The sequence below is a fragment of the Amborella trichopoda genome, chromosome 4, assembly GCF_054954075.1.
Source record: "Amborella trichopoda isolate Santa Cruz 75 chromosome 4, AtrichopodaSantaCruz75HAP2 v2.0, whole genome shotgun sequence".
Classification (NCBI taxonomy): Eukaryota; Viridiplantae; Streptophyta; class Magnoliopsida; order Amborellales; family Amborellaceae; genus Amborella; species Amborella trichopoda.
The window spans coordinates 30,223,040-30,236,086 of record NC_142339.1 but is presented as its reverse complement, the minus strand read 5'-3'; the positions used below and the strand labels follow the sequence as shown (position 1 = coordinate 30,236,086).

Sequence of the window (13,047 nt, the reverse complement as noted above, 5' to 3'; positions counted from 1 at the left end):
GGTATTACCAGATGCTGCCTTTAAGACCCCTTGCAGCAGTCAGAATGGGAATATGATTGCCGGCACTAGCAACCGTATTGAGGTTGTGGGACATGCACGATGTAACATCCTTGAGGACCCTCGGGCACACACAAAGGGGAGACCTACCAATGTTAGATATGTATCTTGGGCTGAGATAGAGGCAGAAAAAGAGAAAGCGAGAGAGAAGGAAGTTACTCGAAATTGTGCAGTTTGCAAAGGGAGTGGACTTGACAAAAGGAATTGTTCATCTCTCGCACATTCAAAGTATGAATGAGCTATTACTCTATTTCTCTTACTCTATGTGATTTTAATAAGAATTACTTAAATATAAATATTTGAAATACGTTTCTTTGTTTAGGTTAAATGTAAATATGCGATGCACGGATGGGTCATGTGAGAATGTGGAAAATGATGAGTAATGGTAAGAAATTTGTTTACATTGAAATTCTTGTGCTTATTTTGGTTGTTGACAATGTAGGTAAATAATATTTCATATTGTATCCATTTATTCATAGCTTTACCTTTTTTTAAGCATTGTGGTACTTTTATACGTGCTTGTATTACTTATTGATGGTCTTATATTTGCAGTCACCGATTGATGGAGGACTTCACATTTCACTAGATGTTTCCAAGTTAGAATATGATGCCTGCACTGCTTTGGATGAATTTACCTTGTTTCATGGTTATTACATGCATGTCCATATGATGTGGTGGTGGTAGAATAGGTTAGAAGGTAGGGAGGTGAATATTTTAATTATTTGTAATGCTACACGGTGTTCCGTTTGGAATTTATGATAGGTTTTGTATGATATATGGCTTGCAAAAACAAAAATATAGTAGTAGTGCTTTATTGTGTTTGGAATTTATGACATGTTTTATATGATATATGGCTTGAAAACCAAAAAATATGGCAGCAATGCCTTATTGAGTTTGGAATTTATGACAGGTTTTGTATGGTATATGGCTTGAAAAACAAAAACATGGGAGCAATGCTTTATTGTGTTTGGAATTTATGACAGGTTTTGTATGATATATGGCTTGAAAAACAAAAAATATGGCAGCAATGCCTTATTGAGTTTGGAATTTGTGACAGGTTTTGTATGGTATATAACTTGAAAAAAAAAAAAAAAAGGAGCAGTGCTTTATTGCATTTGGAATTTATGACAAGCTTTGTATGATATATGGATTGAAAAACAAAAAATATGGCAGCAATGCTTTGTGAGTTTAGAATTTATGACAGGTTTCATATCGTATATGGCTTGAAAAATAAAAAATATGGGAGCAATGCTTTATTGCCTTTATGACAGGTTTTGTATTATATATGGCTTGAAAAACAAAAAATATGGCAGCAATGCCTTATTGGGTTTGGAATTTATGACAGGTTTTGTATGGTATAGAACTTGAAAAACAAAAAATATGGGAGCAGTGCTTTATTGCGTTTGGAATTTATGATAGGTTTTGTATGATATATGGCTTGAAAAACAAAAAATATGGCAGCAAAGCCTTATTGAGTTTAGAATTTATGACAGGTTTTATATGTTATATGGCTTGAACGACAAAAAATATTGGAGCAGTGCTTTATTGCGTTTGGAATTTATGACAAGTTTAGTTTAGTATATGGCTTGAAAAACAAAAAATATTGCAGCAATGCTTATTGCGTTTGGAATTTATGATAGGTTTTTGTATCATATATGATACGAATATAACCCTATCAATGGTGCAATTACAAAATAAGAGCAGGACTTTAGTGAATGATTACATTATGTGTAGGGTGTGGGATGTTTCCAAGTTTCTTCTCATCCGAAAAAGTTGTTCAACTTTATAACACTCACCAATAGATCATCTCAACTTTAAAAATAGTGCATCTTGTGAGCACCTAATGTGGATTACATGTTTTGTTCATAGAGTTGTTTGATATACACTACATTCCCAACAATTGAAACAACTGAATTCGAAAAAATAAAAGGCCAATATGCACATTGTACTTTTTTTTCACCTGCAAATGTTTTGCAACTACAACATGCACCATATTGCAACTTCCAACTACAAGATTAAATGTAACAGGAGAACGAGTTCAATTCCATAATGCGAATAATTATATTAGTACATGTTTCGAATAAGGAACACCAAGAAACTATTACATGTTTCGAATAAGGACTACAAAAATGAAAAACAGGAGCGCAAGAAAATACACATTTATTATACATAAGAAGTACAATAATTGTTGCAAACGCCCAATTGCACTAAGCTAAAATTGTTGCAAACGTCCTATGGCACCGAGTATCGCATCATGGCCAACACTTGTTTCTTGATCGACCATAACATGTTCTTGTGATTGATGCATTAGATTCCACTGTTGTGTATTGCGACGTCTTAAATTGACATTTTACACAGCTGTAACATATTCATCATACTATTGGAAGAACCCACATAATACACACTTATAGTACATCTTGTTTGGGTTATTTGGACTTGCCGATGGTTTCAGAGCACAATCTATACTGCACTTAGGGCATTGTCGAGGTGTATATCCTCAATTACTTGTAGAATCAGATAACATTGATAGGGCCTACAATAAAAATGTAAATATCATCATCAGTGTAAAACCAGACTTTCTTCAAGTGATTTTTATTACTAACTCAGAAAAGTTGTGAGCAATCTAAAATAACATTTTCCAAGAGAAAAGTCACAAAAATCAGCCACAAACTACGTGAACATATTATAACCCTATAATACATTGATCATCATATTGTATCCAAAACAAACAATAGGACACACTAAATCTTGCCTAGGAAAAACACCCACAATGCAACTACCTGGAATTAAATAGTATTACAGTGCGTCTAAATACCCACAATGCAACTGTCTGGAATTAAATACTATTAAAGTGTGTCTAAACACCCACAATGCAACTGCCTGGAATGTCACAAAAAGGGACAAATTAAATACTATTAAAGTGTTTATAGACACACTTTACAACATTTAAATACCCCTTACTTGCAATAGCCACAGTCTGAATATACGAGTTTTATGAAGCCATAACAATAATTTCCTCATAGAACATTATGCATTTCAAAATATACTTCAACATGAAAGAATTAACTTCAATATTACTATGAGGCAATATGCGTACCACCACATGCAAAAATTTGATGGCTAACCCATTCCTATCAAAGGTTTCCATCTCCTATGACACAAAATGATGTCACAAACACTATGAAACCTCAATGAACATAGAATTGCATAGTAAATACTCTAACATCACCAGGCCAACGGTGTAATCCATCTTCGAATAATTAAAACATTTCATAGGACAAATACTGTAACATGGTTGGTATTAAAGATTGACAAAACCTCCTCTCCTGACAACAAGAGGAACACATCTTCAAAAAATCCTATTAAGCAAAGAACTCTGAAATATCGAAGGTTGAAAAACTTGAGCTCCTTTCTAATTATACATTAAATAAATTGAAACACAGCAAGTGACTACGAAACTTCAACTCTATAACCCTTCCAACTAATTCCAAAAACACATGGATGGAAAACAAATAAGCCTGCTTACTGCATTACACACTTTCCCAATTAGTATATAACAACATTTATAATAGAGGAAAATTCACAAAATGGCCCCGAAACACGATAACAACATTCACCAATTGACACAATTAGTAGTTCTCAAATATTAGAAATCAAGTTCACATATTTCCAAAAAACAAATTTGAAATCCTAAAGAGCACCATGCAATAAGCAAATGCATTTCCAATACTCTAATTTGCCATAGTACATAAGTACAATACTAAATGCAGGAAATGCCCTTCAATAGGTAGATAAGCATTAAAAAAAAATTGTCACATCATAAAAACCCAAGCTTATCTCAAATATTAGAAATCAAGTTAACATATTAAACAAAAAAAAAAAATTTCTTAAAATACAAAGGGACACACGACAAAGTTTATTTCATCGTAGATTTGCCTCTGAAAATACAAAGGAAAACAAAAGTTCTTTTTTATGCAAAGTAAGAAAAACACATTCAGGTCCACAAAACTGAATGTTGGTTTGGAGAAAACCCTATCAGTATATTCATATACCTTAACAAACACCAAGTTCTAAGCACTTAAAACTGTCTCAATATATCTACATCCAAATAAGCTCATCAAGAAAAATCATGGACCAACAATCATACAATCGAATAAACCGAACTCAGAGCAATAAGAATCGCCAAAAAACCGAAACCCCCAAATATTTGCTGAGAAAATCAAATTCAGAGCTTACAATATATCTATATCAAAATAAGCTCAGCAAGAAAAATCCTGGACCGACAACCATACAATCGAATAAACCGAAATCAAAGCAATAAGAATCACCAAAAACCCGAAACCCCCAAATACTTGCTGAAAAAATCGAATTCAAAGCTTACAATATATCTATGTCCAAATAAGCAATAAAAATCACCCAAAAACCAAAACCCCCAATTTTTTGCTGAACGCAAATCAAATTCTGAGCATACAAAAATGTACATGAGGAAGAAAGCAAATAAGCAATAAGAATCACCCAAAAACCGAAACCCCTAATTTTTTGCTGAACACTAATCGAATTCAGAGGATACAAAAATGCACAATGGGAAGAAAGCATACAAATTGATGAGAATCGGAACCAAAACAAAACCTAAACCCCCAAATACAAAGCTCTGAATAATTTCATGCTGAATAAATCCATGAGAAAAAAAAAAAATCCATGAGGAAAAAAAACAAATCCATGAGAATTGAAACCTAAATCCATAATTTTTGGTACTAGTGTACCTGATTTTGGGCTTCCCAATCGAATTAATGGAAATCAGAGCAATATAAATCATACAAAAACCTAAACCCCCAAATATTTGCTGAACAAATCGAATTCAGAGCATACAAAATTACAAGAGGAAGAAAAAAAATCAAATCCATGAGAATTGAAACCTAAATCCACATTTTTTGGTACTGGTGTGCCTGATTTTGGGCTTCACAACGAATTAATGGAAATCAGAGCAATAAAAATTATACAAAAACTTAAACCCCCAAATATTTGCTGAACAAATCAAATTCAGAGCATGCAAAATGTACAAGAGGAAGAAAAAAAATCAAATCCCTGAGAATTGAAACCTAAATCCATAATTTTTGGTACTGGTGTACTTGATTTTGGGCTTCACAATCGAATTAATAGAAATCAGAGCATACAAAATGTATAAGTGACACAAAAAAACCAGCACATTTAAATCCATAAGAATTTAAATTCTCATGGAGTTGATTTTGGGCTTCACAATCTCATTAATGGAAATAAGAGTAATAAAAATCATACAAAAACCTAAACCCCCAAATATTTGCTGAGCAAATCGAATTCAAACCATACAAAATGTACAAGAGGAAGAAGAAAAAACAAATCCATAATAATTGAAACCGATATCCACAAGTTTTGGTACTGTTGTACTTGATTTTGGGCTTCACAATCTCTTTAATGAAAATTAGAGCAATAAAAATCATACAAAAACCTAAACCTCCCAATATTTGCTGAACAAATCGAATTTAGAGCAATCAAAATGTACAAGAGGAAGAAAAAAAAACAAATTGATGAGAATTGAAACCTAAATCCATAATTTTTTGTACTGGTGTACCTGATTTTGGGCTTCCCAATCGAATTAATGGAAATCAGAGCAACAAAAATCATACAAAAACCTAAACCCCCAAATATTTGCTGAATAAATCGAATTCAGAGCAAACAAAATGTGCAAGAGGAAGAAAAAAAAACAAATCCATGAGCATTGAAACCTAAATTCGTAATTTTTTATACTGATGTACTTGATTTTGGGCCTCCCAATTGAATTAAAGGAAATCAGAGCAATAGAAATCATACAAAAACCAAAATCCCCAAATATTTGCTGAACAAAACGAATTAAGAGCATACAAAATGTACAAGAGGATGAAAAAAAATCAAATCCATGAGAATTGAAACCTAAATCCACAATTTTTTGTACTGGTATTCTAGATTTTGGGCTTCACAATCGAATTAATGGAAATCATAGCAATAGAAATCATACAAAACCTAAACCCTCAAATATTTGCTGAACAAATCGAATTCAGAGCATACAAAATGTACAAGAGGATAAAAAAAAATCAAATCCATTAGAATTGAAACCTAAATCCGTAATTTTGGTACTGGTTTACTTGATTTTGGGCTTCACAATCGAATTAATCAAAATCAGAGCATACAAAATGTACAAGGAACACAAAAAAACCAGCACATTTAAATCCATAAGAATTTAAATCTAAAATCCTCAATATTTGATCATACAAAAACCTAAACCTCCAAATATTTGTTGAATAAATTTTTGCTGAATAAAAACCTACTAGTGTACCTGATTTTGGGTTCAACGGGAGAGAGAGAGAGAAAGAGAGAGAGAGAGAGAGAGAGAGTGAGAGGGAGAACGAGGGAAAGAAAGGATCCTGGTTCTTGGTGCTTCATGGGAGATCGCCTCCTGGTTCTTCATGAGATAGAGAGAGAGAGGGAGAAGGGGGAGAGAGATTGGGTTCTTCACGATATAGAGAGATGGAGGGAGAACGGGGGAGAGAGGAAGAGTGGGTCTTCACAGGGGAGTTGCAAGAAGAACATGTGAGAGATAGAGTGGGTTCTTCACAGTTGCCTAGAGAGAGAGAGAACGCGCCTAAGCATGTTCATAGAGAGTAGGTTTTTAATCGCGCCCGTCCTTTTTCCCACTCTTCATCTCAACTGTTGGGCTCACGCGAAACTTGTAGGAGAGCTGGCTCACCCAAGCTTTTTCCATATATATATATATATATTGAGGGTTGCTTGCACCCTCCCTGAACCGTGTCCCGTTCGATTCACCCTCGACTTAGGCCGCACTTGACTTAGCACAGACTGTGCCTGGTCTTATTGTTTTGAATTCACCTTCTTAGGGGTTGCTTACCCCTCCATCTACATTGTGCTTCAAGCAAGTTTCGCCTCAAAGCGCGCATCGCTAGGCGCCATCAGTGACAAGCGCTCGTTTTATTTCCCTCTTGTTTTGTGTGCATTGCATGCTCTACTTCATTTTTAATTGCATACTCCTTTACACACTCCAGCACACACCAGAACGGGAATGCCCGAGAAACCAACAAACAAATATTTTGAATACCCCCAAAATCAGTGTTAACGGCGTGAGGGGAACCTAGCTTTGAGAGTCGAGGCAGATGGGATTCACGTAACTTTAACTGTGAGCACCCTTCCGTAATCCTTTGCCTCAAAGAAACTCCGCGTATAGTAAGACCTAGTGAACATCCTATAACATGAGGCCAGCACCTATGTGGGGACCCTTATAAGCCTAGCTGCATTTCAATAGTTAGGAACTCACTCTCAAGCCAAGCCTACCTATAATCATACTAAGTCAAACGTTTTCTTATGCTTGCTTGCTTATTTTTGTTGGCTAATCTTAGATCCCAGTCTGAACCCGCTTTTGGTCCGAGCTGAAGCTTCTGGGTCCAATTCCAGGCTTGTACCCAGCTTAGCCCAAGTCCGAACCAGGTTTCGGGTTGGTCTGAACTTAGGCTCCTTCTTGGTCCGAGCTGAAGGATCGTTCCTAGTTCATCTTTGATCCAATCCAGGTCCACACTTGGTCTGATCATCAAAATTTTCTGAGTCCAAGTTCAGACTTATACCTAGCCTAACTTAGGTCCGAACCAGGTTCACACCCAGGTCCGAACCTAGACCACCCCTTTTGGTCCGAGCCAAGGGCTGGCGCCTAAACCAACTTTGATCCAGTTCGAGTCCATACTTGGTCTGATTATCAAACCCTTTAGGTCCAAACCTAGGCTTGCACCCAGCTCAGTACATGGCTCACACCCAGGTCCGAACCTAGACCCACTCATGGTCCGAGCCGAGACTTGTACCCATCTAGTCTTGGTCTTAGTCTAGGTTCTAGCATAGGTCTAAGCTTAGAGTTGCCTATAGAGCTAGACTAAGCCTACCCTAGTTCAGGGTCTGAACCAAAACCCATTGAGTCTAGCAAGTCTAGATTCCACTCCAGTCTTAGCCTAGGTCTTAGTTAAGGTTTTGCCCCTAGAGTTAGGCTAGGTCTGCCTTAAGTCATCGAGTTTAGATCTCACCTAAGTCTAGATTCTAGAACCCGACTAAAGAGGTGACCATGATGTCAATCATCATGTCAATTACTCAAGGTGACCATGATGATTGCTCCACAGCTGACGCTAAGCCTAACCTGCCCAAACCTAGGGACCAGTATGCTACAAGCCCTTTGCAATCATCATGAGATCTCAGGCCAATCCATTATCCAACTCCCAGGTCTTCAATTAAAGGCAGAGTCCCAAGGGTCCACTCCTAGTCCTGAAATCCTGAAATCTATGTGAATTGAAAAGTCGGTGCCGCCCAAAGAAACTTTGAATAGTCAGGGGGTCCGACAAGGCATCGTCCTACAGGGGATTTTAGGTAACCAAAGTAGAAGTCAAGTGAGGGAAGAAATTCATGCAGCATCTAACGCCAATTCCCACAACTCGAATCAAGATAACCCTGAGGTGCAGTGATCTTAGAATCAAGACCCACCTAGGTCTAGGGGATCCAACCCAACCCCGAGCCACCACAGTACAACTCATGATGTTCTTAACACTGTATGGAGCAGAGGCGTCAATCTAGATTAATTCTTAGGCAAGGTAGGTGTCCAAGCTGCCCTTAAAAGTATAGTTGACCTAGAATACACTGTTCATGCCCCAGCTTACGGGTTGAACCCAAACCAAATTAGTGATATATGCCAACCCCTAGCACAACCGAGTGAGCCAATTCGTCAATCGGTCCCTCTAGTTCACCTGGTCCAACAAACCATGCAATTTCTGCAACCTGTGCCGACACCTATGGGTTAGTACGGCCCTCAGGCATAAATGTATCAAACCACCCCGGTGATTGCGGCTCATCAATCTCAAGCCTAAGCAGGCCAACATGTACCCCAAATCTCAACTTACCAATCTACACTTGGGAACCCACCGACCGGTGGGCCTTCTGCCATGCCAAATACCAAACAAGAAGGCACCTTAAAACTAATGCAGGATATGCTTGTAAGAATAGGCATGCATGAAATTATATCCCCAAAGGCCTACGTTCATGAGACCCTTGGAGGCATGGAAGACCTTCCCCTGGGATTTGTAGTCCCAGAATTTAGAAACAAGTTCAATGGGAAGAGCGATCCAGATACTCACATCAACACATACCTCCTCTCTATTCGAGCTTTGCGAGACAGGCCTAACCAACTGAAGGCCATATTTTAACAAACATTGACCGGTGAGACCTTGAACTAGCATCAGAGAACAATGTCCGCTCGACCACACATCACTCCAGACGAAATGTTCAATCTATTCATCTGTCACTACCACTGGTCGACACTAAGACCTCTCTCCCTGGGTGAGCTCAGCGCAACAAAACCAAACCCAGGAGAATCCTTCAAGGATTTCATCAATTGATTCCGTGAGGTGGCGATGCGGGTCATAGAATGTCCACTTACAGACCCAGCCAAGATCTCCATAGTCTTGGAGAATGTCGCTCCTAAATACGGGACCTTTTTCAGCCAGGTCTTATCCCCCACTCCTTCGACTCCATGATCGAGCGGGTGGCGTGACATGAAAGGGCAAGAGGGACACCCCTCAGCACTAGGCCCGATAATAAACCAATAACGACTCCCCAAAATAAGAGCAAAAACAATAACAAGGGGAATGCTTCCGATCAGGTTAATGAGATTGTCATTAACGGACCAGCCTAAGGTTCACCCACTCAGCACAACAATCAGAACCAAGACCAAAAGGGTCAGCCTAGATCCAACGCTCGAAATAATAACTAAAGGCGAGAGGATAATTTCACCCCTCTCAAAGACCCATTAGAAAAAGTATTGGAATTACTCCTGCCTAGAAACATGGTTTACCTCCCGCCACCATCCGAACCACCATTTCAAGTCGCCGATAAGAGCAAGTGGTGCAAATGACATCAAAACGATGCTCATGATACTAAAAACTGCATAATTTGAAACGGGTGATTCAAGGGTTAATCAATAGGGGGGACATCACCATTGCATCTAGAAATCAACATGTTGAAGAACCTAATCAAAAGATGGGTATCTTCCCTCTCCCTAAAAATATGGTCACAATGACCGAAAAGCCGGGAACTCAAGACAACTCAAAAGAGAATGTTGTCATTCACATTGTTGAGAGTGGAAACGAAGAAGAAGAGGATCCTAGTTAATTCATATTGGCTTCTGACCATCACTTTCAAGATCCCGAAGAAGATCTCTTGAGCATTCTAAGAGGAAACACTTCATCTCCAAACCTTGATAACCTTCTCAAATGGGACCAATATGGCGAAGATGATACGCTAGAAATTGATATGGTCAGAACCAATGAAAAAGCGTCATCTCCTGAACAAGGGGCCAACACCCCAAGGTCTCCCATTACTCTTCCTAGGGCTGACCCTATCGAACTTTAGGATGGTGAGGTTGATTCCTTAATCCGAAGAGGTTGAGTGTTCAAACCCATCCAATTAATGGCCGACACTCTCGACGAAAGAATGAGAAATACCACAAAAGCTAAACAACTAGTAAGGGTCGCATATCACGAGCCGAATAAAGAAACTCAAGGATCTGCAACCACCTACGACCTACCAGCTCATCTAAGGAAGATCTAGGCTCAAATCTCCATCTTGGAGTTGCTTGCCAATTCACCAGCACACAAAGCCTAGATCGAAAGGGTCCTCACCAAAACACACATCCCGAGCAACACACAACCGGATGAGTTGTACGAAATGATCAACCAACTGATGGCACCAACGCCAATCATGTTCACAGACGATGACATCCCAGTCAGCTTCAACTGCTTTCATGTCCAACCTCTGCACATCACCGTTTTTATGTAAGGATATGAAATACAGAGAATGCTTGTTAAAAATGGGGCATCCTTAAACATATGCCCTATGAAAACAGTGAAGTAGATAGGCAAAATCTTAGATGACTTCGAGCCATGCCAACTAACTATTGATGCATACGATGGGACCAAGCAACAAGCTAAAGGCATACTATCTCTCACGCTAAAGATCGGCCCTATTGTCCAAGTGATAAATTTTTATGTTTTAAACATAAAACCTTCATTCAACATGCTGCTAGGAAGACCGTGGCTGCATGAAAACCTCGTGCTTGCCTCTACACTCCATCAATTTTTGACCAAAAACGTGTCGCAAAGGTATGCGTTGAACCCCCCGCTTTTCTCAATTCTAATGTACATAACGAGAAGCTAACCATAGAGGTCGAGCTAGGAGAAATCCCACTCACTTCCTTTGAGCAAGCCGATTGTGTCACCTTATGCTTAGAGGTCGGCGACCCTGTTCCTCAAAATTTTCAAACTTCTGCGTAGATGGAGGACATCATCCAATGTCAACATCGATATGGTTTTGGGTCCCTCAAAGCTTGGCACATGCTCTTCTCCCAAGGCTTTCAGCCAGGCCAAGGCTTGGGGAGTCAAGGGCAAGGCGTAATGAAGGATATTTCTGAATCACTCCAAGCCAAAACTAAAAACGGGGATCAAAGAGGACGAGGGTGTTTTCTTACCTTATTTCAAAGCCGAATGAAGCTATCCGGGCTTTGTATCTAGAGGCATTCAAAGCCTCGAATCTCTTGAAAATGGCCAAAGGTGATCCTTCAAAATGGCCAAAGGTGATCCTTGAATCCCCAACAATTAGGAGTTCTTCTTCCACATCTCAACACACACAAGAATGACCTTTTTGCTGACCTGGATTTGAAGGTGTGCACAATCGGCTCTAACACAGGCAAGCGTGCTCATCCACCTTTTCAAACCCATGAATGAAACTGATCAATCACTCCCCTATCCCGAGAATTGCTGGAAGCATACCAGCGACACCTTCAAGTCCTGGTGCAAAAAAACGGATAGGCGCAGGGTGGCCATCTAACCATCCTACGTGTCTAGTTCCTAACATTTCTCGCGAGCCCCATGGGGGACACCTCTTGTGATATTTCAAAAACCGTTGAAAATTCAAATCATGATAAGATTGATAAAAATGAAAAAGAATTTTAAAAAACGGCGAACACTCATGAAAGCCCCATAATGGTGAACAATACCCAAGATGACGAATTTGATGACCAAGACGAAGATCAAGAGAGCCAAGAGTATGAAGAAATCTCTCAACCTAAGGAACTCACTTCCCATGTTGAGCAATTCAAGAAGAGATTCGATGGTGATCCAATGGCTATCATCGAAAAGACGATCGGTGTAAATCTAAGAACTGAGAAGGACTCAAGATTAACCAAGATTGGAACCTCCCTATCTCTTGAGGAGCGGGAAAATATGATTTCTTTTCTCAAGGAATATCGCGATGTCTTCGCCTGGTCATACGATGATATGTCAAGGCAAGAGCCCACATTGGTGCCGCATCACCTAATATTCAACGAAGGAGCAAAGCCTGTAAGGCAGAAACTCCGACATCAGAAGATCCACCTTGAGCTCAAAATTAAGGAAGAAATCGACAAACTGCTCAAGGCAAAGTTCATTACCCCCATCGATTACTCATAATAGTTGGCCAACATAGTGGTCATACCCAAGAAAGACGGGAGGATCCGAATGTGTGTTCACTACCGAGACCTCAACAAGGCATGCCCAAGGACAATTTTCCATTACTAAACATAGATGCCTTGGTCCACAATACTGCGAGGCACGAGATGTTGTCATTCATGGACGGCTTCTCCAGTTACAACCAGATCCTCATGGCAGAAGAAGACCAAACCAAGACTTCATTCATAACGCAATGAGGAACCTATTGCTAGTTTGTCATGCCCTTTGGCCTCAAAATTGTAAGGGCGACTTATCAGCGGGCAATGAATAGCATCTTCCATGACTTAATGCACACCATCATGAAGACTATGTCGATGACATTCTGCAGGTCTAATCATCTCACCAACCTAAGAACCATTTTTGAAAGACTCCGGAAACATCAACTCAAAATCAA

At 39.1% G+C, this 13,047-nt stretch overlaps 1 long non-coding RNA gene across 1 annotated transcript; it reads right to left on the bottom strand.

The window, feature by feature from the left end:
* Positions 1-2,079: 2,079 nt before the first annotated feature.
* On the bottom strand, positions 2,080-6,733 carry LOC148782401 (uncharacterized). Its single transcript, XR_016053168.1, has 2 exons — positions 6,407-6,733; positions 2,080-2,590 (listed from the first exon to the last, which is right to left on the bottom strand). It is a non-coding gene; the product is annotated as an uncharacterized LOC148782401 (long non-coding RNA).
* Between the last annotated feature and the right edge of the window lie 6,314 nt (positions 6,734-13,047).